Source organism: Eubalaena glacialis, chromosome 1 (genome assembly GCF_028564815.1).
Source record: "Eubalaena glacialis isolate mEubGla1 chromosome 1, mEubGla1.1.hap2.+ XY, whole genome shotgun sequence".
Lineage (NCBI taxonomy): Eukaryota > Metazoa > Chordata > Mammalia > Artiodactyla > Balaenidae > Eubalaena > Eubalaena glacialis.
The window spans coordinates 85,513,310-85,539,812 of NC_083716.1; the positions used below are offsets into that span (position 1 = coordinate 85,513,310).

Below are 26,503 nucleotides of genomic sequence, written 5' to 3' on the forward strand. Positions count from 1 at the left end.
CCACTGGCAAGAGAAGAGATTAAAAGCCAGACCAGCCTGACCTTGCAGGATAGGTAGGGTTGGTCTGGCAACCTCGTAGGGAGGAGGAGGAGCAGATAGGAAGTGCCCATCTCAGGCTGAAGAGCTAGTAAAGACGGGAAGACCCCTCCTGCAGAGACCAGGAGGAGGAGGGTGGGGCATGCTGAGAGGCACTCAGCGTTTGCCTGAAGCAGGCACCAAGCAGTTGCGTGGATACGGGGCAGCCCCGTAGGCCCTTCTTCCTTTTTCAGGCCTGGCTGCCTGGAACCATTACCTGTCCCTCATTCCAGCTGGCTGAGGCCATCACATTCCTGTCCGCCGGCTCACTGCTGTTAATGACCAACGGGAGTGATGCTGGTCAGCACCCTGTGGCTTTGCTTGGCTCAACTCCTTGAGGGCCAAGCATGTACTGAGTGACAGAGCAATACAATTTTAAGCCCTGAAATAGAGTGTGACCTCTGACTTTTGAAAAATTGTGTTGGAGGGAGAATAGGGGGAAGAGGAAGATCCAAAACTTGTATAGGAGATAGAAGTAAAGCAGCTGGACAGTGGTGAAACTTGGCCTTGTACAGTCATGAGATATTTTGTTTGAAACTTGATAGAACAGTAAGGAACCATCGTCAGGCATTTCGCCCCAGCATGACCTTGTTATTGTTTTTGCCCATCACAGGCAGTGAATCTTCCTGAAGAATGAGGAGCCATGACATAGGTTTTGGTATGACTTGAGCAGCTGGACGAGTCATCAGCTCACACCCAGCAAGGGCCAGCTTTCTGCATACACATTCCAGGGCTTCTCCATTGACTCCCTGGCTTCTGGCTTCTCTTTGGGATGTTGCTTTTCCCCATGGGCCCTCAGTCCTGTCTGACTGCCCAGAGCACTCCATTGTGGTTTCCTAAATGTAACTCAGCTTATTTCCCATCAACAAAATCTACCAATGCTGCTTCTTGGCATCAGAACCTTAATTAATGATGAAAGGCCATATGTTATGGTGTCAATGGTTATAATATGTTGCCCTTCTCTGAGAATATAGTATTTTAAATTAGAGCCTTTATGCCTAAAATAATTAATCAGCAAATCTTTTTGTCTATAAAGTAAATGATAGGTAATTTTATAATTTAGTTATCATTTCATTAAAAAGGCATATCCCTTACCTCAAAAACCTTACATATTCTTGGGAAGACATGTACAGATAGTGAAATGAAAATACATATAGCTGGATAATGGATTGTCAAATGCTTGATACAGACAGTAAGTGCTATAAAAAGTTTAGAGGAAATAGAAATATGAGAGAAAGAGATCCTTTTGAGTTGTAAAGTTCACAAAAATAACAAGGGCAAAAAGTACTGTTAAGCCTTTGAATGACTGAATGGGGAGCTGGGGTGAGGAGAGGGGGGAACAAATATTATGCAGACGAAGACACGGTGTGGATTGTTGCATAGTGAGAAATCAAACAATAGTGAGGGAACATGTGATTAAAGTAAAGATTCTTATGGGAGATAAGATTGGAAAGAGGTGGAAGAGCCCAAGTGAGAAAGACATTAAATGCCAGCCAGAGACTTGTTTGTCCTTTTGAAGGTGGTAAATATTATGGGTTATATGATAAAATTTTACAGTTATCGAAATTAATTTTATTTGGATTATAAATGTTTTACAACAGGTATTGGGATTGAGAATTAAAGGCTACAAAAATCAATATTTCATCTTGTTCCTTCTAGAGAGCACATCTACTTTTCAGCATTATTTCTTCAATCATAATATAATCTGGTTTTACACAATAAACTTCTTTCTTTTTTGCAGAATATATGCTTTAATACAAAAGTAACCTAAACCTGTAGTGAAAGATTATTGATGGGAAGGACAGGATTCTAAAAAGAACAACATCTTGGTATAATATTTAATTTTAAAACTAAATGGACCATCAATATTTATGGTACGGGTCTTAACACTTTATGTTTTTTTCTATTTAATTTCTATCAAATGTATATCTACAGTAGTGTCTGAGCAGTCCTCTTCTTATAAATTAATAAGCCAAAAAAAATCTTAATCCAAAAGCCCCATTTTGGGTTTTGAAAAATATTGCCACTTTGTTAATGTAGAATTTAGTATTACACACAAACTTAGATATTATCAACCCCAATCACAAGAATATAGTGAACAGTTAAATGGATAATTTCATCAGCAGGCACTAGGCATAAATTTTGGTGCACTCTGTTTTTCTAGAATCTTGATTTGTTGATTTCATAAAATGTTTAAGATAGTATCTTAAAAAAAAAACAAAAACCCTTAGTTTCTATTTCCAGCAAAGATGGAGTAATATGGACTCTATTTATTGTCCAGCCTGAAACAACCCCCCCAAAATAGACAAGATATATGAATCAATGGTTTTAAAGACCCCCCACATCAAGGAAAGAAGAACAATGATCAAAAAACAAAGGGACAAAAAACAAAGAAGGTGAACCCTATGATTATCCCCACTTACTACCTTGAGAAAAATTTTAGGCCATGGTGCTGGGTGGAGAAACTGAGGTAGAGTCTGGCAAACTTCCTGCATTGAAGAAATGGAGTTAAGAGTTTAGGGAAACCAAGGCAGCTACTGTCCATAGATCAGAGTACCAGAGAGGAGAGGGCTACACAGAGAGACAAACCTGGGGATCCTCAGAGGGTCCCCCTCAGTACTCAGTTGAGTACTAATCAGCACATGTGTGTGAGGAATCCACACAAGGCCATAGAAAGAACCATCAGAAAGGACTAGAGTGAACCGTGACTGGTGTCCACAGAGGGCCAAGCACAGTGCCTGTTCCCACAGCCAGACTGGAAAAGCTCATAATTCACAGGGCATTAGGTTCAGGAAGGTCTTATCTCAGTAGTGAGGAACAATTAGCCCCTGTCAGAGCACTACTCCCGACCTGCCTAACAAATTTTAAAAACAAGAACTGAAAGATCCAACTTTTTCCAAGAACAACACACAAGAAGATTTATAGGAATACAAAAATATCCAGCACCCAAGAAGGTAAAGTCACAATATCTGGTAACCAATCAAAAATTGCCAAGCATGCAAAGAGGCAGGAATGTATGACCCATAATGAGAGAGAAATAAATCATAACTACTATAGAACTAACACAAATGTTAGAATTATATCCATTACATTTAGAATTACATTTTTATGCCATTAAATTTATTCCACATGTTCAAAAAGTTAGAATAAGCTTAGAGTTAGAATAGAAACGGGGGACATATTTTAAAATTATCTAAATCAAAATTCTAGAGAGAAGAAAATAACAATGTCTAAGTAGAAAAGTACACTTAGATGGGATGAAAGGCAGAGTATACATTGCAGAAGAAAACATTAGTGAATTTGAAGGCAATAAACACTAAAGAAAGCAACACACTGTGAGAAAAATAATAGTAACAGAGAATGAAGACAGCATCAGTGAGTTGTGACATAACAGCAAGCAGACTAATACATGGATAAATTGAGTCCCCCCAAGGAAGGGGCAGATAGAAAAATATTTGAAGAAATAATGGTCAGATATACACACTACTATATATAAAATAGACTAATAAGTGCCTACTGTATAGCATAAGGAACTCTACTCAACACTCTGTAATGACCTCTATGGGGATAAAAGCTAAAAAAATGAGTTGATATATGTATATGAATAACTGATTCACTTTGCTGTACAGCAGAAACTAACATAACATTGTAAATCAACTACACTCCAATAAAAATTTTTTTAAAAAAAGAAAGGTCAGAATTTTTCTAAATTGATTAAAACTATACACCTACAAATCTGAAAAGCTCAAGGAATTCCAAATACAGGACCTATCAAGAAAAAGAAACCAAGTCACATCATATCAAGAAATAAGGAGAAATCAAGCAATAAAGAGAAAATCTTATACATTTGTCAAAACCTATAGAAAGGCACAATACAAAGAGTGAGTTCTAATGCAAACTATGGGCTTCAATTAATAATAATGTATCAATATTGGTCCATCAATTGTAACTAATGTATCACGCCTATGCAAGATGCTCACAATGGAGAAACTGTGTAGGGGTGGCTGGTGGGAGGAGGGGATTTGTGAAAACTCTCTGTACTTTCTGCTCAATTTTTCTGTAAACTTAAAACTGCTCTAAAAAATCAAGTCTGCTATTTTTTTTTTTTAAAGTAGCCAGAGAAGATAGATGTAACATATAGAGAAACAAAGATAAGGATGACATTGGATTTTTCATAGGAAACAATGCGAGCAGGAAACAGTGGAATAACATCTTTAAAGTATTGAAACAACAAGAAATCAAAACCTATCAATCTAAAATTCTATACTTAGAAAAATATCTTTCAAAAATGAAGATGAAATAAAGACATTTTCAGTCATACAAAAAGCTGAAAGAAATCAGCAGCAGCAGGCCTATACTCTGAGAAATGTTAAAAGAAATCCTTTAGATAGAAGGAAAGCAATTATTGATAGAAATCGGGATCTACATACAGAATGAACTACATGAGTAAATATATAGTTCCTAATGATTTAAATCCTTTAAAAATATAATTGGCTGTTAAATAAAATTTACTACAATGTATTATGATAATACAATATATACATATGTATAAGTAAAATACATGACAACAATGTCTCCTGGCATGCAGGCCAGGAGGAAAGAAATGGAAATATATTATTGTAAAATATACTGTACATGAAATGGTATAATATCATTTGAAGGTAGACTGTGATAAGTTAAAGAATAATTGATAAAACAAGTAGGCAGAATATCAGCAACAATATAGCAGACTGGAACGACACTATTAATTATTTTGACCTAATTGACTTTTATAGAACACTCCGCTCCTTAATTGCAGAATACATGTTCTTCTCAAATCCACACAGCACAACAGAATCCAATGGATCATATTATGTACCATAAAACAAGTCTCAATAAATTTAAAAGGATTCAAGTCATACGAAGCAGGTTCTTTGACAACAATGAGATTAAATTACAAATCAATATCAAAAACATCACTGGAAAATCACCAAATATTTAGACACTAAATAACATACTCCTAAATAACCTAAGGTACAAAGGAGACATCAAAGGAGGAAAATTATAAAGCATTTTGAACTAAGTTAAATTGAAAACACAACATATTAAAATTTGCGGGATGCCATTAAACCGGTTTTAGGGAGAAATTTATAGCACTAACACCTATATCAGAAAGAAGAATGTCTCAAATCGAAGACCTTATTTTCCTTAAGAACCAGAAAACAAAGGAGCAAATAAAATGCAAAGTAAGCAGAAAAAAGGAAATAAAAAAGATTGGAATGGAAATTAATAAAATATAAAATAAAAACAAAAGAGAAAATCAATGAAACTAAAAGCTGGTTCTTTGAGAAGGTCAATAAAATTGATAAACCTGTAGCCAGAATAACTAGGAAAAATTATTTTCTCTCTGAAGATATAAATTGCCAATATCAGGAATGATAGAGGTGACATCACTACAGATTCTACATATATTAAAAGGAAAATGTGAACAATTTTATGCCAATAAATTTAACAATTTAAACAAAATGGATAAATTCCTTAAAAGATACAAATTACCAAAGCTCACTCCAGAAGAAACAGATAATGGGAAAAGCCCTATATCTGTTAAGGAAATTGAATTTGTACTTAAATACCTTTCCACACAGAAAACTCCAGGTCCAGATGCCTTCACTGGTGAATTCTACCAGTAAAGTAAGAAATAATCCAAATCTACACAAACTCTTCCAAAAACATGAAAATGGAGGGAATGCTTTCTGACTCATTCCATGAGTCCAGCATTAGCTTAATGCTAAAACCAGAAAAGACATTACAAAAAGTGAAATTATACAATATATTACTTAAACATAGATGTAAATGTTCTAAACAAAACATTAGCAAACTGAATCCAATAATACATTAAAAGGATAATACATCATGACCAAGTGGAGTTTAGCCCAGGATATGAAGTTGGTTCAGCGTTCAAAAATCAAGGAATGTAATACACCATATTAACAAAGTAAAAAAGAAAAGCCATATGGTCACTTCAATAGATGCAGAAGAACATTTGACAAAATTCAACATCCATTCCTGATGAAAACTCTCAGTAAACTTGGACTAGAAGGCAATTTCCTCAAACTGAAAAAGAAAATCTTCAAAAAAGCTATATCTAACACCATACTCAGTGATGAAAACATGAACACTTTCTTCCTAAAATCAGGAACAATACAAGGATGCCTGCTTTCACCACTTCTATTCAACATTCTACTGAAGGTTTCCACTAGTGCACTCAATCAAGAAAAAGAAATGAAGGTATTCAGATTGGAAAGGAAGTAAAACTATTGTTATTCTTAAATGACATGATCATCTATGTAGAAAGTGTGATAGATTCCTCAAAAGAGCTACTAGAACTATTAAGCGAGTTTAGCAAATTTGCAATACAAAATCAGTATACTAAAATGAATTATATTTCTGATTACCAGCAACAATCACAAATAAAACTACAAACTATAATTTATAATAGAATTTAAAAATTTGAAATGCCTAGGGATAAATCTAAGGATATAAAAGGCCTGTATGCTGAAAACTAAAAAACATTGCTGAGAGATGTTAAAGAAGTTATGAAGAAATGGTTACCTTTTTCATGGGTTAGAAGACTCAATTTTATTAAAATGTCAATTTTCCCCAAGTTGATCTTTATATTCAAAGCAACTCCAATCAAAATCCCAACTAGTTTTTCTGTGGAAATAGAGAAGCTAATTCTAAAAGTCATATGGCAATGCAAACTTTATAAAGTAGTCAAATTGCCAAAGAAGGACAGAGTTGGAGGGCTAACACTATCTGATATCAAGAATCTGTATACAGCTACAGTAATCGAAACAGCATGATATTCGCTTATATGTGGAATCTAAACTATGACACAAATGAACTTATCTACAAAACAGAAACAGACTCACAGACAGAGAGAACAGACTTGTGGTTGCCAAGGGGGAGGGGAGTTGGGGGAGGGATGGATTGGGAGTTTGGGACAAGCAGATGCAAACTATTATATATAGAGAGAATGGATAAACAACAAGGTCCTACTGTATAGCACAGGGAACTATATTCAGTATCTTGTGATAAACCATAACGGAAAAGAATATGAAAAAGATTGTACATATATGTATAACTGAATCACTTTGCTGTACAGCAGAAATTAACACAACACTGTAAATCAACTATACTTCAATAAAATAAATTTTTTTAAAAAGCATGATATTGGCATTAAGATAGACACATAGATCAATGGAATAGAGTCCAGAAAGAGACTCACACATATATGGATAACTGATGTTTGATAAAGTTACTAAGACAAGGCAATGGAGGTAGGATGGACATTTCAACGAATGTTGCTTTAACAACTGGATATCCATCGCTTAGAGAAAAAAAAAAAAGAATTTGGATCCATACTTTACACCACATACAAAAATTAACAAAAAATTGGTCATAGATCTAATAAAGCCTAAAACCATAAAACTTCTAGAGGAAACAAAGGAGAAAGCCTTTGTGAACTTGGGTTAGGCATTTTTTAGGTACAACATCAAAAGTGCAATCCATAAAATAATAATAAGATGATAACTTGGACTTCATTAAAATTAAAAACTTCTGCTCTTCAAAAGACACTGTTAGAAGAATGAAAAGACAAACCACAGACAGAGGGAAAATTTGCCAAGCATCTATCTGAAAAGGGACTTGTATCCAGGATATATAAAAATTTCTCAAAACCTGACAATAAACAAACAACCCAATTAAAACTGAGCAAAAGATTTAAGCAGACATATCACCAAAAAGATATACAGGTGGCAAATAAGCACATAAACAGATGATCGACATCATGAGTTATTACAGAGATGCAAATTAAAACCACAGTTATATACCACTACATAACTTTTAGATGTCTAAAGTTTGAAAAGATGACAATACCAATTATTGGTAAGTACTGGAGCAACAGGGACTTTCGTATACTGCTTGTGAGAATATAAAATGACACAACCACTTTGGCAGTTCATTGACAATTTCTTTAAAAAGTTAAACCTATATCTATCATATGATCCAGCCATTGCACCCCTAGGTATTTTCCTAAGAGAAAAGAAAGCATCATCCATACAAAAACCTGTACATAAATGTTCACGGAAGCTTTATTTATAATAGCCTCAAACTGAAAACAACCCAAATGTCCATCAATAGGTGAAAGGATAAACAAATTGGGGTACAACTACACAAAAGAACGTTACTGAAAAATAGAAAGTAACCACTGATACACAAACCAACATGGATGAATCTGAAAGTAATTATCCTGAGTGAAAGAAACCAGACAAGAAAGAGTACATATGGTATTAATTAATGCATTTGTATAAAACTGCAGAAAACGCAAAGTAATCTATAGTGACATAAAGGAGATCAATGTTGCCTGGGGACAGGTGGTGATGGTGAGAATGGGGAAGCGGGGGAGGGAGGCATTACAGAGGGTTATGAGAAAACTTTCCGAGGTGATGGATATGTTCGTTATCTTGATTGTGGTGATGTTTTCGTGGGTGTATACATGTCAAAACTTATCAAATTTTACACTCTAAAAATGTGCAGTTTATTGTGTCAATTATATCTCAATAAAGCTGTTCTTTAAAAAAACTTAAAATTTGAGAACGTACGGTGTGTCACTGCAGGACCTGCTTCCAGGCTCTGGTAATTGGTAACGCTGCCTCTCCCCCTGTCTCACTAGCATCCACTTCCTTCCTTCTTTCTTCACCTCACTGTCCAGTTTGTCTTCTCAGCTCCTCCATCGTCAGTGTAAAAAAAAATCCCTGAATGAAATTTCCTCTGTCCTTAACATGAAGTTGCTTCTGTTTGCCTGGCAGTACTGTCTGATATATTTGATCATCAAGCAATAAGTATATTTGAAATATATATAAATATGTACCTATGCTGGTGCATATATACCTAAGCTAGTAGATGTAGGTCTGTGTGACCTTACAAGAATGTCAAAAGACCTCATTTTCTCTCTTTCCAGGCTCCTGGGTGTCTGAAATCCCCACTATTAGTGTCACTCCTTGTTGGCCTTCTAGAGAGATGTGCATTTATCCTGGTGGTTTTTTAGTGGTTAAAAAGGACAGTGTGGGACCTCCCTGGTGGTACAGTGGTTAAGACTCTGCACTTCCACTGCAGGCGGCATGGGTTTGATCCCCGACTGGGGATCTAAGATCACACATGTCTCGCTGTGTGGCAAAAAAAAAAAAAAAACATAGTGTGAAGCCAGTCAGCCAGTCAGGGGACTAAGTAGCCAGAGGGGTGAAGGTGAGATGATGTCAGAAAAGAGATGGTAGTAGGATAGAAAGGTTCCAAAGGAGTGGTGGAGAATTTGACGATCAAGTGTACCTTCTTCACAACCGTGCTCAGAGCCATTTATTAATTCATTTTAAAAAACGAAAAATATATTCCTTGCATGTTAACACAAATAATATATTTTTTATGAAAGCAACTACTTTTTCCAAAACAAAGGAAGTGGTAAGAAGTGTAGCAAAGTTTTATATGTTTGCAAATCTCCTTGTGCCTGGCTTAAGAGAAGACAGCGCGATTCTCATATTTGCCTCTGAATTCAATCTCTTGTGATATGTCGTTTTGCTTGAAATATATCAGGAAAATCCAGCCTCACATAGATATACGGTAGGAAAATGAAGGATTATTTTATTTTATTTCTTTTAAAGTCTTTATTGAATTTGTCACAATATTGCTTCTGTTTTATGTTTTGGCCTTTTGGCCCTGAGGCATGTGGGGTCCCACCTCCCTGACCAGGGATCAAACCCACACCCTCTGCACTGGAAGGTGAAGTCTTAACCACTGGACTGCCAGGAAAGTCCCCCCAGTGAAGGGTTATTTTAATAGCATTTTTAAACAGTTTTGAATATTCTTCTTTTTTTTTTTCTTTAAAAAAAAAAGTTTATTCTTTTTATCTTTATGGGGAATTAACAGCTGACAACAATATCTAATTAATACTATCTATAATGGGCAATTTTTAGTTAAGAAGTTCTCCTTCGCTTTGAAACGTTAACTGAATTTTGAAATGTTAACCATAAATGTGTAATAACTGCTCTACTACAAAATTTATAAGTCACATTTCCAATGTCCCTCTTGCCTCAATGAAAATTACTGAAGGTCCTCCTTTATCATCAAAGCTCAAAGACATTTATGCCATGGCATATGGTAAGTAGATGTGAAAACTGTTTATCATCACGTAGTAAGTTACACAAGATTCCAGTTCAAGTTGATAGACAAAACATAAACTAGATTTAAAGTGCTGTATTAAAAAACAAAAACACAGTTTGCATTTTGGGGTAATTAAAATGTAGAGACCTAACACTAAAAAGAATGAAAAAACGCATATAAGATTATCATTCTGTTTAGCTCTTTTTACTCTAAGCATGTAGTCTTATTCCAAAAATGACGGTTAGCTGGTCAAATTTATGATTAAGACATTTATCCATACTTAACCAGAGGTTTCAGAGACGATAACACCAGTCAGGTATTCTGAATTCTTTTATGTTAAATAGGAACATTTTCTCAATAGCACTCTTAAGTCACTTCTCATTTATCTTCCTCCTTAAGAACTGCATAGGCTTGTTTTAAATAGTTTAAATACCTGTAATAAACTACAGGTTGCTAAGAGTAGAGGTACTCTGGTTAATGCTCAAAATGATGTGGCCAGAGGAAAAGCAAGCATTATTAAATATGAATGCAGTCCTTACCAACACGAATTGAACCATTTTTTTCAATAAAAAAGCTAGTCCAAAAAGTCTCATTCTATAAAGATTTATCGTTTCCAAATCACGGTGAAAGGAACTTAAGTAATTTACCAATTTTGTTTTCTCCTATGTGCCTTAAAGATACCTCACTAAAAACTGGTATCTGACACAATAGAATGACACATGCAGAATGTAATATTGTAGTGACAGTACTGAGGTTGATTGTTACAGACATATTTAAACTCTGAGTATTAAATGGTTACATCCTAATTATTTATATAGAACATTGGTCCAATAACAAAAATAGAGAACAGCAGCTGAAAAGTTATCTCATTCAATGTTCAGAGATAAAAGGGTTAACCATTCTTTCCATTATTTTCTGCAGATAAGTCCTTTTTTTTTTCATATTTAAATCTGACTGCAACTGAATTCTGGCATTTTTCCAAGCTACTGTATGACAAGGATGTTGAAGGCCATCACAATACAGCATACCACAACATAAGGACTCTTCCGTTCACCAATTCTGGCACACTTCCAAAATATACCCAACAACCCAGTTTTATTTCTGTCCAGGAGGCTGGGTGCCAAGGATCAGATATAAGCACAGGTACATATAAGCAGCAAGATTACAGTCAACAGACTCTGAAAATTGAAAATGGCAGACATAGTGAGGCCGGCGAAACCCCAGCCACATCACCCTTCCAGGCCCAGGCAAATATTCTTCTTTGATACCAGATCAGAACTTGTAAAAAGAAGCCTATGTTCAGCAATTAATGTTCCAGTTCTAGTACCTTACTTTAATTGGGAATGACCTAGATATTTAATAAACTTCTACCATTTAGCTTAATTTAGTAAAACTCTTCAAGTTATCAAAATCTGGAGAGATGATTTTTTTTTTTTTTTTTTTGGCCATGCTGTGTGGCTTGCAGGATCTTAGTTCCCAGACCAGGGATCGAACCCAGGACCCCAGCAATGAGAGCGTTGAGTCTTAACCACTGGACCACCAGGGAACTCCCTGGAAAGACTATTTTTAAGTAGATATTCCTAAAACATAATTATTTGTAAAGGGTTTACCTAAAAGCTTTTATCTCATTTACATTAATTTATTTATAAAAATTTCATGATACCAAGTTATTTTTCTTGCTGACAAATTTTGCAACAGATATAATAAGATCTTATTTGACTTCTAGTAAACCTAGGTACAATAAAAGTATTATACTTAATGTTGATGACTCTAAAGACATGCCTGCATTAATTAAAGCAACAAACAAACTAACTTAAATATCGAATATTAATTTAATGTTGAATATTTCCCAGTCACATGAACCTGAAATTTATTTGGATTAGTTTCTTTTATATTTCTGAGAATTTATATATTCCTTTAAGTCAATTAAATAGTGCTCGTTTATGAATTAATTTTTGTAATACCATCTATAGGTAAAGATATATCATAACTATAATGTATACACAGACACAATCAGAGATCTCATAGCTTCATTTTTAAAACTTAGTCATGAATCAGGTATTACAATATAAAACTCACTAGTTTATAAATAACTTTTAGAATAAGTTAAGTTTATTCACTTGAGTTCCAAAAGGACTCTTTTTCCTTTTTTTCCCTCAGTCTCAGGAATTGGAGATGATAAGATAAGAATTCCTGAGAGCACTGGTGAGAGCACTGGTAGAACATTTACGTCTCAAGGCGCAGGGAGAGAAATGCAAGCTCCTCTAGAAGGACTTGTTCTCTTAGGGTCAGTGTTCTGAAAAAAAATGTTTTATAAAGCTAGCTTTCTCTAATTCTAACTGCATATGCAATAAACTGGCATTGGAATGTCAAAAGAGCCCCATGTTGGCCATTTTCAGGGTGAGATTTTCTTTAATTCCTAATTAAGCTAAGTACTTGTAAGTATAAGTTTCATTTGTACATAAACCTGGCTGGGGTGTTAGTTGGAGGCTGGTTTTCTGATGTCTCTTGTTAATGAGAGACATTAGGCCAGACACCCACCTAATCACCCACTCCACACCTCTCAGTGTCTTTCAATTGAGCAAATCCAAATCTTTCAACCAGGCTCCCCCAGTATTTTTTAACTGGGGGACACTTTTCCCCAGTGTCTTTCAATTGGGTGCCCCCAGTATCTTTCAACTGGGGGGCCAGGTACTTGTAATACACCACCAAATAAAACTCAAGATCATGAACCAATAATCGGGAGATCAGAGAACCAGGAGAGACTCACCCAAATTCATGTGGACTCACCAAAGAGGCAGCTGGACACAAGGGGCCCTGCTGGTACCAAGGCTCCAGATCCTTGTAGAGTTCAGGCAAAGGAGAGAAGTCTGCTCCAGGTCCCTTCATGGTTGCCAAAACTGTCAACTGAAATAAAAATGCACAACATGAGAGCTGTGAGTTTCAGTTTTATTTGGGGACTTACTGAGGACTATAGGCCAGAAGACAGCCTCTCAGATAGCTCTGAGGAACTGCTCCAAAGAGGCAAGGGGGTAGGTCAGTAAATGTGTGATTTTGGAGAAGGGGTGTGTGCAATTAAACACACATCTTGGTAGAAGGTTACTGCTAGTCATTAAGCACAAATATCTTAGTTAATCATTTTAGTACTTTCTAAGTATAGGAAAATGCAAGAAATTGGGTTTGTAACATTTTCTCTTGAAAGTATCTAACTAACTGAAGCTCTTTACTGCCAGTTTTCCCAGAGCACAGAGTGCCTCATTCCTTATCTCCCTGAACTTCTTTCAGGGTGTGTTGAAGGTCAATGACTGCACTGGCTAATGACCTAATCCCTGTAAAGCTGAATTGTGAGAGACATTCTCTAATTGGCAATATTTTATACTAAATGTATATCATATTGTTTTTCACTTGGTCCTTAAAAAAACTCTACGATTTATTATTATAATTTTATGGATGGAGGAACTAAGGCTTAGAGGGGTTAATTAATTGGTCCAAGGTCACACAGACCAACAAGTGAAGATGCTGGGATCTAACCCTAAGTATGGCCTCCAACATTCTAGCCTTTTCTATTACTCTGACATTTTCACCTAAAAATCCCTGGGTTTCTCATGGCACTTTAATGTGTGTAAGTCATCTGTGCACAATCCAGGATTTGTTTCCTGGGTAGGTGCTGCAAAACCTACTTGGCATTTGAGGTCAGTACATTAGAGGAATAAACTGTGCTGTATCTAGGCTTTTAAGTATCTAAATGATTAAGAGTTTGTCTTCAAAGGAGAAAAACAACAGCCTTGTAAAGAGGGATTACCAACGCAGTGCTTGGTATCTTAGAATCTTTAAGCCTCAGAACACAGAGAGCAGAAGAGAAAAAAAAACATTTCTAGCTACAAGAGAACTAATGAGCTCCAAAGGAAAGAGCCTGTCTTTTTGCTAAGCAACACCAAAAGCTGAATATCTGGTGCCTGCTCTCTGGGCAAAAGGCAGAAAAATCAAGGGATGAAAAGATACCACCTCGTTTAACAGACACTTAGAGCATTATTACACATTTCCGCAACTTTACCAAAAATAGTCTCCATTTTAAACACTAACCTTAGTCTAACATCTCTTTGTGTCAGCAAGTGTCTTGTGCATGGTGGGTGCTCAGCAGCCCCACAGTCTCAGAGTGAGAATAATTTTTACAACCACCTAACATAGCTGTGTGCAGATACACATGAGAAAGGAAGGCCAAGAGATGAACAGCTGGCCTGAGGTCACACGCTTCTTTTCAGCAGAGCTCAAACAGAGCCCAGGTCTGTGGTAGGTGGAAGGTAACCACCCTGGGCTCTGTTGCCTCAATTGAGGGCTCAACTCTAACATTTAGTGATAGAGTTACCCGGGCCAGAGAAATTGATCATGCCCAACTCACAGAGTTATAGTGAAGGGTCTTGTGATACTCTAAAGGAAAGACCGGCCATGTGGTACATGAGCGCTCTGTAAATTCACTACCCTTAGTGCCATTATTACTGACCAGCTTCTCTGAGCACCTTCTACCACACAGCCTGCCAGCTCTTTCAATAATGTCTTGAAGGCGACCAGACTAGCCACTCCAAAGTATGACTATTTGGCACATGGATTATTTTGAGCTACAGGGAATTGAGAGCCAACAGATGCAGGAAAAGTTCTTTACCTCCCCTTAACTGACTATAATAGAGTATAAGTTTCCTCTTTTGCAAAGGAAATGTACATTTACAAAGGAAATTTCTGGGACTTCCCTGGCAGTCCAGTGGTTAAGACTCCACACTTCCAATGCAGGGGGTGCGGGTTCCATCCCTGGTCGGGGAACTAAGATCCCACATGCCATGTGGCATGGCCAAAAAATAAAAAAACAAAAACAAAAACAAAGAAAAAGGAAATTTCCATTTGTAAAGTTGCCTCAGTGTCAGGAAGATGGCTACACCCAGAGACAACTCTTACAATCTGAGACTATTAGCTGCACAAGACAACCTTTACATATTTCCTCCCCTCAACTTCTTCTAACCTGCCTCAACTCTCCCAGAAGTCCCAAACTTCTTTTCCTTTGTTTAGCCTAAGATGATATTTAAGCCTCAATCACTTGGCCACCATCTTGAGTATATTTTCCTTGTGAAAGTCCCACACGTCTTTTGTCAGTTTAATTTCCAAGGCCCTCAGCTGGAGAACCTAGTTGGGTAGAAGGAAAAGGTTTTTTTCCTCCCATACACTCTGATTAAAATAAATTATTTATTGGGCTGACACAGGAGAAAGTTCTGGTCTCTTTTTAAATACACCAGCCAAACTTGTAACCAAGCAGGACCCTAAGGGGTCTTCCTGGAAGAAGACCCCTGCCCCCTGTGTCCTCTGCCTGCCTCTTGTCTGTAGAGAAACTTTAGCCTCTGAGGCCTTCCCCAAGTTCCAAAGAGAAGTGAGAAAATGCAGAAAGAAAGGAAAACGTCAAACAAGACAAAATAATAATAGTTTAGCCATTAAACAAAATCAAGGACCTTTCGTTCCTCCTCAAGGGATATAGATAATATTCTGAGCCATGTCCTTTGAGCTGTTTGGCAAATACTGAACCCGCACCCCCGCACCACCCCCCCCCCGTGGAAGAGGTTAACTGTATGCTGCTCACAAGTACCTAGACCCCAGACCTGTTGGAATCAGAAGGGAGATGATGCTGACTTCCAATAACCTTACCACCAACCAATGAGAAGAATGTCCATGAGCTGATCACACACCCCACAAGCCCTCTCCCTCCCCATGTCTTTAAAAACCTTCCCCTGAAAGCCTCTGGGAGGTCGGGCCTTTTAATCACGAGCCTACCTGGACTCCTTGCTTGGTGCCTGCAATGAACGCTGCACTTCCGTTCACCACCACCAGGTGTCAGTAGACTGGCTTTACTACGCGAGCGCCAGCTAGGGACCCCAGGTTTGGTTCAGTAACAAAATCTGTAGAAAGTTGTCAGCATCCAGCACTTGGGATTGGAATACTTTACCACAACCTAAACTTGAACTGGGTTCATTCAGGGATTTTTATCAAGAGAGACTGGAGAAAAGGCAGGCACCTTCTGTACAGGAGGTTCACGTGTTGCAGCTTCACCTTGCAGTTCTGTGAGCAACGTAACTTCTAAGGTCTTGGTCCTTGTGTTTGCAAATGTGGACCATGCAGGTGCCGGGTTTCTGAAAGCAGCCTCTGTTTAGAGTGAGACGAAGGAGAGGAGGACAGTCCTATCTTCGGAAAGTGCAGGCCAAATTCTGGGCCCTCAGGGCCGTGCAAGTTCAGGGCAGAAGAAGTGCAGTCTTTAGATGCACTAACGAAGGATGTGGGAGCGCGACCAAGGCGAGAGGGATGGAAAGGCGCACCGCTCCGCGCGCCCGCAGCTCCTTGTTTTAGAGGCCCTCGCGGTCCCGCCTCATTCGCTGAGGTGGCCCCGGAGGCCGGGGAGGCGGGGCGGCCGGGCGGCCCCCTCAGCTGTACGTAGTTCCCATGTTTGCTCTGCCTTCGCTCCCGCCTTCTGGCTCGAGGCGGTCTCGCGGCCGCGCGGAACCACAACTCCCACAAGGCCCCGCATTGGGGGCGTGGCCACGGCGAACGGGTGTGGCTTGAACGGCTGGGCGAGCTGTGATACAAAGGGGGTCTTGGTGCTCAGCTTCTCTGCTTCCCGGCCGGGCTTCCTAGAGCTCGGGAGCTTTCTCGTCCATGGATTGAGATCTGATCCTCTGACCCCTGGAGTCACTCACCGTCAGGGAGCGTCGCTTCGGACTGGCGCTCGACTGGCAGCGTGTGCCTAAGTGTAGGTTGGGGAGGCGCAGGGTGGGACCGGGTTGCACTGAAGCTGCTGGTGGTCCTGGACTTCCTGGGGGAGCCTGTTTGAAGCCCAGGAAGTTACAGGTGCTGGTAGGGGAATCCCGGGGGAAAAACCGGGGCCCAAACCAGCACTACGGGCCAGAAGCCAGCAATAACTCTGGGGAAAAGCCCAACCTGTAAGATGCTTGAATTTTGGCTATGAAGAAGAGCAGGAAAGATGACAGCCAAATCAATGGGATATCTGTGGACCGGTGCTGAAAATTTTAGATCTGTCCTCCAGATTTTTCTACCTGTCATTCATAGCTTTTATCTTTTTATCCCTTGTGTTGCGTTCTGAGAGAATTCTTTGCCTTGGTATTCCAGCTCTCCGGTTTGATTTTCAGCAGTGACCATTCTGCTATTCAGCCCATCTCTTGAAAGGTTTTATTTCAGTTAGCTGTTTCTCTTTCCAAGATCTCTGGTTAACTCTTTTCGTAACTGCCTCCTCTCATTTCATGATGTGATATTCTTGCTTATCCCTATGATTATTTTAATTATGCTGGTTTTAATGTCCTGATCACTTTAAAAGAAGTTTCCTCAGGTGCAAATTCTCTCTTAAAAAAAAAAAAATGGAGAAAGCATTTTTTTTTTTTATGTTAAAGTTGTTCTTCTTTTATGTTTTGATTTTCCTGAAATGTTTGTGATTGTTGGTCACTCATTTTTTTTTTTGTACCTGAGGTTTCCTGATTTTTACCCTCTTTGCAGAGGGAAGAGAGATAAGGAGAGGGCACTGTAGGGTTTAATTTTTTTTTTTTTTTTTTTTTTTTAGTGAAAGTGGGAAGAGGCAAGGTTTGTAGCCTAGTGGCTATCTGGGGGACCCCATCCTTCCTGAACCTGGTAATTATCAGGATTTTGCGTGTTTCTCTTGCTGAAGCTCCCATACTCTCTGCTCCCAGCTGGAAGCAGAGATCCCATCTTCTGCTCCCTGAAAGCTTATATTTTGGTGAAGCTTCTTGTTCTGGTATCTCAGCCAGTTACCTTTCCATTTCCCTTGGCTCCCTCTCTCCAGGTTTTCAACCCCCTTTCCTTATGTACCAGTGGGGATGGTAGGAAAGAGTGACCCAAGGAGCCCTCCCCCAATTTTTTTAGTATCTTTTTTTCAGTACTTAGAAGGGAACCAAGCATCCTCAGTAGGACTCTCAAAGATGAATGAAAAACAATGCCAGTAATAACTCTGCTAAAGAAATGATGACATCAATTCTTTGTATTGCATATAAATATTTTTAAAATTAATGTTATGTTAAGCAAAAGAATTTCCTGCAGGTAATCATTTGAAAATTGATGTCTGTACACTTTTATATCTTATTAGAGCAAGATGCTCTACTAAGCATCAGAGTCATGCTGATCATGCATATTCTACATAAGAACTCTTGGAGTTCTGTTAAGATAACACCATCCATTTAAAAAAAAAAATGGTAAAACTGGGACACTGATCAAATGTTAACTCCTATTTGTGCCCTGAAGCTCTGTTATTAATGGGCATAATTTAAAATTTGATTATTTACCCTTTAAATTAAGAAATTTGAGTGTCTATTGTTTTCAGCACATAAGCACTTCATTGATAGAGGTGTGATTTTCAGCATTCTTTAAGCAGGTATCAGAAAACACACAAAAAAATACAGATATTGTTTAATCTTGGTAAAAAAAAAAAGTTAAATGACTATGGCATGTAAAACCTTTAGAGTACCTGGGATGGCCTACTGCATCCCCATTTTGAATTATGGCAAATTCAGGTTGAACAAATGTTTTCGCTTCCATAAATAACATTTTCATCATCCTCACTCTGGACACCTCTGCATCTGCTCTCACAACAGTAGGCAGGTACCTAAGTTACCAAGCTCCACTAGACTCTGCCCAATAGAGTGTAGAATCAGACTTTATGCATTTCAAAATTTAATCCTTTTGTGCTTTCCATTTCCCCCTTCTCTTTCAACAGGTAAAAAAAACCTTGCTCAGCAAAACTTTTATTTTTGACCAGTTCATGAGAGAGACAATAAAAATACTGAAACCAATTAATTAGCTATTATTAGTTATTAATTAATAATAATTATAATTAGCTAATACTAATAGCTAGTTATACATAATTTCAAATGTTGGTGGAGACATTGACCATGAAACATTTTTTTTCACAGCTAGTTACCAATAGCTAGTTATACATAATTTCAAATGTTGGTGGAGACATTGACCATGAAACTTTTTTTTCACAGCTAGTTACTAATAGCTAGTTATACATAATTTCAAATGTTGGTGGAGACATTGACCATGAAACTTTTTTTTTCACAGCCTGGTAGTAGAGTGAGAGCAAACAGCTCAGCTATGACGAATTCACACACACACACACACACACACACACACACACACTACAAATGAGATTAACAGCTGAATTACGTTGGTGGTTTCTTCATACCCAACCCCACCCTTGCTTGGGTACAAGAACTTCAAGCACCTCCATAAATATCAAGTAATTTTAAACCCTGTGTTCCTTAGGGCCCCTCTCATCTTGTAACCTATGATGTTAGACTTCCAAATACAGTTTTAGGAAAGCCTGAGTTTAGGATTTCATCCTAGCAATTTATTAGCACACTTCCTAGATTGGGGAAGAAAGAAAGCACAAATGGTGACAAGAATGCCTCATCCACGGACAGATCACGTTCTACTGTACAGAGGTTGGTAATATAACCCACCATGCACTCCCGCACCCCCAAGCTTCCTCGTCTCTCTAGCTCACAGGTATCAAGCAGAAACCCTGATTTTAAATTTTGTTGCATTTTTATTTTCCAGATAATATATCCACATTGACATAAGTCTCAAAAAAGGTAAGATTCCCCTAACATTTCTGCAAACAAATCAAACTCTGTTTGGGGTAACTGGTGTTTCCTTTCTATATTCCACATGCATGTTATATGATTTATGTAGTTTTAATTATGGTTGAATTTGAAAACTGCCCACTAACTTATGCTCTCTTTATTTTTTCAAAAGCTTTGTTGTCAATCTAAGAGTACAAAATCAAAGTACATTGCTTTGCATGTGAATGTTCTCTTGAAATTATATTACTATTTAAACTAATTACAAGGAATTTGTTCATTAATAGAAAATTAATGAACAATGGGAGAAGAGAAAAATGCCATCAAATTTCCCATGCAGATGGAATTTCTTTGAGGTTAGATTATTCTCATGTGAAAGAAAGTAGGACATGAAATAAATTCACTGGAGAGAGGGGAGAGAATAAATGACCAACTTAGGATAAGTTCAAACTTAAATTGGAAAATCAAAAGCCCTTTCTAAATGCCTCTCTTATAAATAATTCTATTAAAATAGCAAAGCCAACAGAGTACAAAATTATTTGTTTCCAAATATATACCCTTGAACTTTTGTTATCATGTAGAAAATTACCCATTTGCCTCTATTGGTTGGTTGGAATTTTGAGAGGAAGCTAATGTATAGAATAGGAGGGTTTTTAGCATTGAGTGAGGGCAAGGAAATGGGTCCCTTAACACTGCCTGCACAGTGTAGCAGCAGCTTTTTGAGGTCACAGTCTGATTTTGGATGGCCATCCTTTGCCTCAGGGAGGGAGTGACTGTTTAACATGAATGTGTATCTTTGAAGGGAGGGCTATCCAAGCCTCTGGGGGTGTGCCTGTCTCATTCACTGGTCTGGTGACTTACTGCTTCAGATATTTGCATGATAAACTCTAGTTAAAATCCACCTCCAGCTACTTACAAATTATTACAGGCACTGGACCTTCAGAGGCCTATGCAACCAGGCACCCTGTTAAAAACATAGAACAGGGTGCTATGTAGCATACACGGTGTGAAAAGTTGACGTCAGTATTCACTCAGTGGTTTCAGTAAGTTGTCCACTAGATTGTAGAGGTGAGAAACATCTGGAAGGTTCCCAGGAGGTGGTGGATTTTGGGGGGAAAGAAGATGAGGGTGGGATTACCAGATTTAGGAGGTAACAAATAAAGCATGAGAGGTAACCCTGGAATCATGAACTTTTGCTGTTGTCTTGGCAGGAGTCGAGGTATTGGGTTGGCCCAAAAGTTTTTTCAGGTTTCCCGTAACATCTTATACTGAGGCTGCATTGAAGTGGGTCAACCACAGGGAGGTGGTGGTGATTCCACAGGGGAATCATCATTTGGGTTTGGGTATCAAGAAACAACCAAAGTAATTTAGCCAGAGAATCCCACTTGTAGTGTGTGTCTGCGTGTTAACTCTTCACAGCTGAGGATACTGAGCTGGATGGTTACTGATATGCTATCCAATTCCAACATTCCTCATGTCTGGACGTCTTTGTTCTGCCTCTAACCAGATGTGAGACCTCGGGCAATTCCTCAACCTCTAATTCTACCCCCATGTGGTGGCGTCATGTGTCCCAAGCCCCAGAGTTTGTTTTCTCCATAACCAGACACAGGTCCTTCAGTTCCCGATCTCTTAACTGGGCTGACCATTACAGTGGAGAGGGTGCATGACAACCCTGGATGAGAAATGATGGTTCACTTCCCCTTGAGGAGAGTGGGAAAGCGCTAAGAGAGGGCGGATCACAAGGGGAAATCCTGCCAGCGCCTGGGGGCACGGGGAAGAGGTGAAGAGTGCGCTGACGACGGAGGGGGTAGAAGGTGCTGTCACTGGTTGCACTGCAGTCACAGAACGGGGTTGCGGGCAGAGCGAGGACGAGTGTGGTAACGGAGCATCAGCAGGCGCAGAGAATGACCTGGCTGAGTAATTAGACGGGAAAGGTCTTGTTGTCGGTTTTGATTTTGTGAATGTGTGTGTGTGTGTGTGAGAGAGAGAATGCGTTACATTTTAAACGAGGGAGATAAGTGATGTTTACTTTTGTTTCTAGTGAGATCTTTTCTGTGATAATAAGAAATTCATATGATTGTAAATGGAGTGCTGGCGCTGGACTCCAGGCGCAGGTTCAGAGAGTTGAAGAGGGAGATCTGGGGAGCCATCCTCTTTTTTTTTTTTTTAATTTAATTTTTTTTTTAATTGAAGTATAGTTGATTTACAATGTTGTGTTAGTTTCAGGTGTACAGCAAAGTGATTCAGTTACATATATGTGTGTGTGTATGTATATATATATATACACACATATATATGTGTTCTTTTTCAGATTCTTTTCCCTTATAGGTTTTACAAAATATTGAGTAGAGTTCCCTGTGCGATACAGTAGGTCCTTGTTATTTACCTATTTTACATACAGTAGTGTGTATACGGGGAGCCATCCTCTTAATAAGAGAAGTAAACACTAGTCACAGTAACTTCAGAGGTCCTACAATACAGCATGGCTGATATCATCTGGACCCTGTTAAACGTGTTTAATCTAAGAGTATGATTCTTCATTGTGTTAAGTACAACAGGCCTTCTGCAGAGCAGTGAGGGAGCTGGGGGCAGCTGTGCCATTGGGGCCTTTGTGGAAAGTACTTGGTAGTACGAATAGCAGTAGTTATCAGTTTTGGAGAGCTTACTCTCCTCTGTTCCAGGCACTGTGCTATCATGTAGGTTTATAGGGGTGAGATAGAAGTACAAATAAAAATAGATGTGGGCTCTGTTCCCATGAAGCTGAAGCCCATCTGTTCCCTTTTACTGTCCATTCCCTTCCTGTCTTCTCTGGGCACCATGCAGCCCTACCAAGCACCTACAGGGTTGAAGTGCCTGATTCTGTGAAAGGACTGCAGTGTCCTGAGTGGAAGAAGACACAGGGCATTTCTTCCTTCTGTTTGCCAGTGATTTTATCATCTGGTGGTGGTTTCTGGTTCCTGAAAGTTGGTGACATTATCTGGCGTGACCAAGTTGTTAAGTATGAGATAAGAGTGGAGGAAGATAGACTGATATTGTGGAAGAAGAGCGGTCCCTGAGGGGTCCCCTCCCACGCACGGGGGACAAGCAGATTCCAAGGACATGATCAGTGACCTGAGGACGGCAGGCGCGCTGCGTGGAGTGGATGGGAGATAAAAGGCAATGTCAACAGCCCAGTTCTGTGAACTGATTTTCTGAATGCTATTATGCCTTGTACAGAAGAAGACAGTTTGTGGAACAGAGGGGCAGCCTTACAGAGCAAGTTTTACCAGTCACTGAATTTATTGCATTTTTCCATCCTGGACACAACGCTCATTAGTCCAGTCAATCTGTTGGTTATAAAAATGAGCTTTCCTCTAACTGACATTTGTCACTTTGTAACCTCTGAGCAATACGAATCATTCTAACTTTATCCCCAAATACCTAATCCTGTCTTGTAAAGAAAACTTGAGAGTTTTATAGCTCCATAAACATTTAAGGAAAACAATGGACTCATTCTAGTTACTTTTTAATCCTGTTGATGTGCCAATGAAAGGAATCAGTAAATATCAGCAATCTTATCACCAAGCACAAATTGCAATTTATACCTAAGTCAAGATGTCATCAGTAAATAAATCTTCTGCCTCCTGCAAAGCCTTTTACCCACCTTCTAATATCTCTATTATGCCATAAAAATAAAAACGGTTACCAGTGTCCAACTGTCGTTAATCACAATTCAGCTTACTCCAGAAGTACAAATAAACTGTTCATTACATTTTTATCCCATTACTTTGACACTGATACAGAATTGCTCATTAGCTTATTCCTAAATCAGGAACTACAAAATTTTAATAGAACAACAGTTTCCTTGATGGTATCATGGAAATGTAAATGCCCAGTGCAATTTTCTTAACTTGTACAATTACTCACACATTACAGTAAATGGGTCAAGGCCATTGTCAAGCCTCCATCAAGGAGAGTCATTAACTAGAGGAATTTCCCCTTGTTCTTCAGGATGACAGCCTCTGAGCTGACAGGTTCCATTAGTTGGCCACACACATTTGACAACCTTGTAGACTTTTTGATAGCTGAACAGCATATCTGTGTTTAAGGCATTGTGATCCTTTTTCTTAATATAAGAATGCCAGTTTTTTCACCTTTCACACTACTGCCCTCATTAGGAAAGTTCCTGCCTCAGAAGGTTGAACCAGTCCTCCAAGAGGATCACCTGAAATGCGTCCAAGATAAAAGTGAAATTCTAAACAACATCCATAATAACTTTATTAATATTGATAAGGAAAGGATTTTCCCCTTGATACCGTAATACGTATATATGTACATATATGGAAAGATAACTAAAAAAAAGAGCAGTCTGATAAATGGAAGAATAAACATAAAAATTCAGAGGAGCGAGGCCACTGATATATGGGCTCCATGAGAGCAAGATTTTTGCCTGTTTTGTTTACTGCTGTGTCACCAGCACCCAGAACAGTGCCTGGCACTGTATCCACTCAAACTTAGGTTGTTTTGAATAAATCACTTTGGCCTTTGATAGTGAGGTAGTTAGTTCACAGTCCTCAGGCAAGGGGGTGGGATCTGTGTTGGGATTTCAAGAATGGGAGCAGCCAAATAACAAAATAGAGATGCTAAGCTGTGCAAGGATACACTTTGCTGGATTGGGGTAGGTCAGAATGCATTTCAAACATGATTCATGTATGACTGTGGTCTGTACACATGTTGATCATTTTCCTTTGAAAATGTGAAGCACGCAGATGTCGTCCACAGTGAATTGTTTTGTCCATATACAGAATCACAAAACAAGTCATCCTGACTGGCCTCTGCCCACACACTCCAGGAGTATAAGTAGACTTCTCCCCATGGTCTTTCTGATGTCAAGACTAACAAGTTGACCTCTCCTCTGTTCAGTCCTGCTCCCATTGGTTGTACATTACGCCCAGTGTTTGCAGTCTTGGAGTTGCCGTACCGTCTGCCTTTTGGTCATACGACGTCTTTGAAAGCCAGTGTGTATTTTACATTTACAGCATGTCTCAGTGTGAACTAGCCACATTGCAAGGGGTCAATAGCCATGTGGGGCTACTGGCTGTAGTATTTGTACAGTGCAGGTCTAGAAAGACCACACATTTTTCTACTCAAAAAAAATGTTATGAGTTACCACACTACATCTTATTTCAATAATTAAGTCAAGTGATGGTAGCAACTCAATCATGGAATCAAATCTGATGAGGTAAATTCTTGCACTGCCCCTGTGCTTACATTTGCTGTTCTTATTGTTGTTGTTGTTTTTGTTGTTGTTTTAATGCTTCTCACTCACTGTGTGTTTGATCAAAGAATTAGGGAAATGTGTGACTGCAAAAAATAGGATGGGCCATGATGAAGACTGTCTGCTTGACCAAAGTTGAGTCAAGCTCCTCCAAGTCCTCTTTCTGACGAGGCCCTGATCTTGGGCTCTATTCTTTAGTCCAGTGGCTCTGCCCATTCAGTCCAGTTTTAGCAAGAATCCTATTGCGTCGATTTGTCAGAAAATCCCCTACCCTTGATATCTGATCAAATTCCTTATCTCCCACCCTTGATATTTTATCCCCCTGGCCTGCCTTCAGCAATAATCCTGTCCATTTGATTTAGCCAGAATGCCCCCACCCTTCCCCTGATGTTTCAGCCTGCTCTTTGGCTCTAAATCTCCACTTGTCCTTGTTGTATTTGGATTTGAGTCAGATCTCTCTCCTGTACTACAAAACCCCATTGTAGCAGCGCCCCTCCCCCCAAGAATGAAGTCTTCTTTACCATATTTACCAAGTGTCATGAGTGATTTTTCCTTAACAGTCAAGAAGGTGCTAATAGGGAACCATGACAAAAAAAATGTAACCTCCTATAATGGACATGTGTTGGGTTTGCCTGATCAATATCCTTCCCTCTTCCTCTGAGATACTACCCTCCTCAATTCCAGACAGTCTTAGCAGAACTGCCAGCTGAGTTTTTCTTGCTCAGGGGTGGGCAAGTGAGCCAGACTAGGCCAAAATGAAAATTCTGTTGGGAAATTGAACCTTGAGGATTCAAACCAAGGATGAAAATGGATTGATGCTGCATTATTCTGATGCCCATTCATTCTTGCTTTCTTGGTTTTGGGGTCTACCATAGTTCCGCCTTTCTGAAGATAAGGACCCCTTGGGGGAGATCACTGTTCGTTGAGTCCCTCTGCAATGGCCCACGTGGGCCAAAGTTGGGGAGCATAATAGATCTCTGGAAGTTTTTAAAAGCTGCCTTTTTCCCTTTTGCATGTGGCCATTCAAGAGAAAAGGTCTGGGTAGAGTAGAGGATGACTGGAAAAGGTGAAGTTACAGCTACTCACTGACTTTGTGGTTGATGGAGAAATGGAAACACCCAGGTACAGGGGGGCAGGGGTGGGGGTGAGATATGGGGAAGGGAGGGACATTAATAATCTTTGTCTTTCAGAACAGCAACTGAGACCTTCCTCACAAATGAAAATGCCCCGGTGAGGTTCTCCTAAATTCTGGCGAGTCCCTTAAATTGAACTGACTGCTGAGTATGCCATCCCCATGGCCAGATAGCTCTGACCATGATCTGATTGCCGTCCTCTTAAC

The 26,503-nt window shown here is 39.0% G+C and overlaps 1 protein-coding gene, 1 long non-coding RNA gene and 1 pseudogene across 2 annotated transcripts in view; 1 reads left to right on the forward strand and 2 right to left on the reverse strand.

Annotated features, from left to right (window-relative positions):
- EDARADD (EDAR associated via death domain) overlaps nucleotides 1-13,144 on the reverse strand; it is an 82,179-nt gene extending 69,035 nt beyond the window's left edge. Inside the window, exon 1 of the mRNA XM_061198396.1 lies at nucleotides 13,060-13,144. The gene's annotated coding sequence lies outside the window, so the exon portion shown is untranslated. The remainder of the gene's footprint in view (nucleotides 1-13,059) is intronic.
- LOC133096745 (protein kish-A-like) lies at nucleotides 11,171-11,503 on the reverse strand (annotated as a pseudogene).
- Nucleotides 13,145-16,915: 3,771 nt separating the features above from the next.
- LOC133096752 (uncharacterized) lies at nucleotides 16,916-23,072 on the forward strand. The gene is made up of 3 exons (XR_009701818.1): nucleotides 16,916-17,050; nucleotides 19,885-19,919; nucleotides 22,833-23,072. It is a non-coding gene; the product is annotated as an uncharacterized LOC133096752 (long non-coding RNA).
- Nucleotides 23,073-26,503: the final 3,431 nt, after the last annotated feature.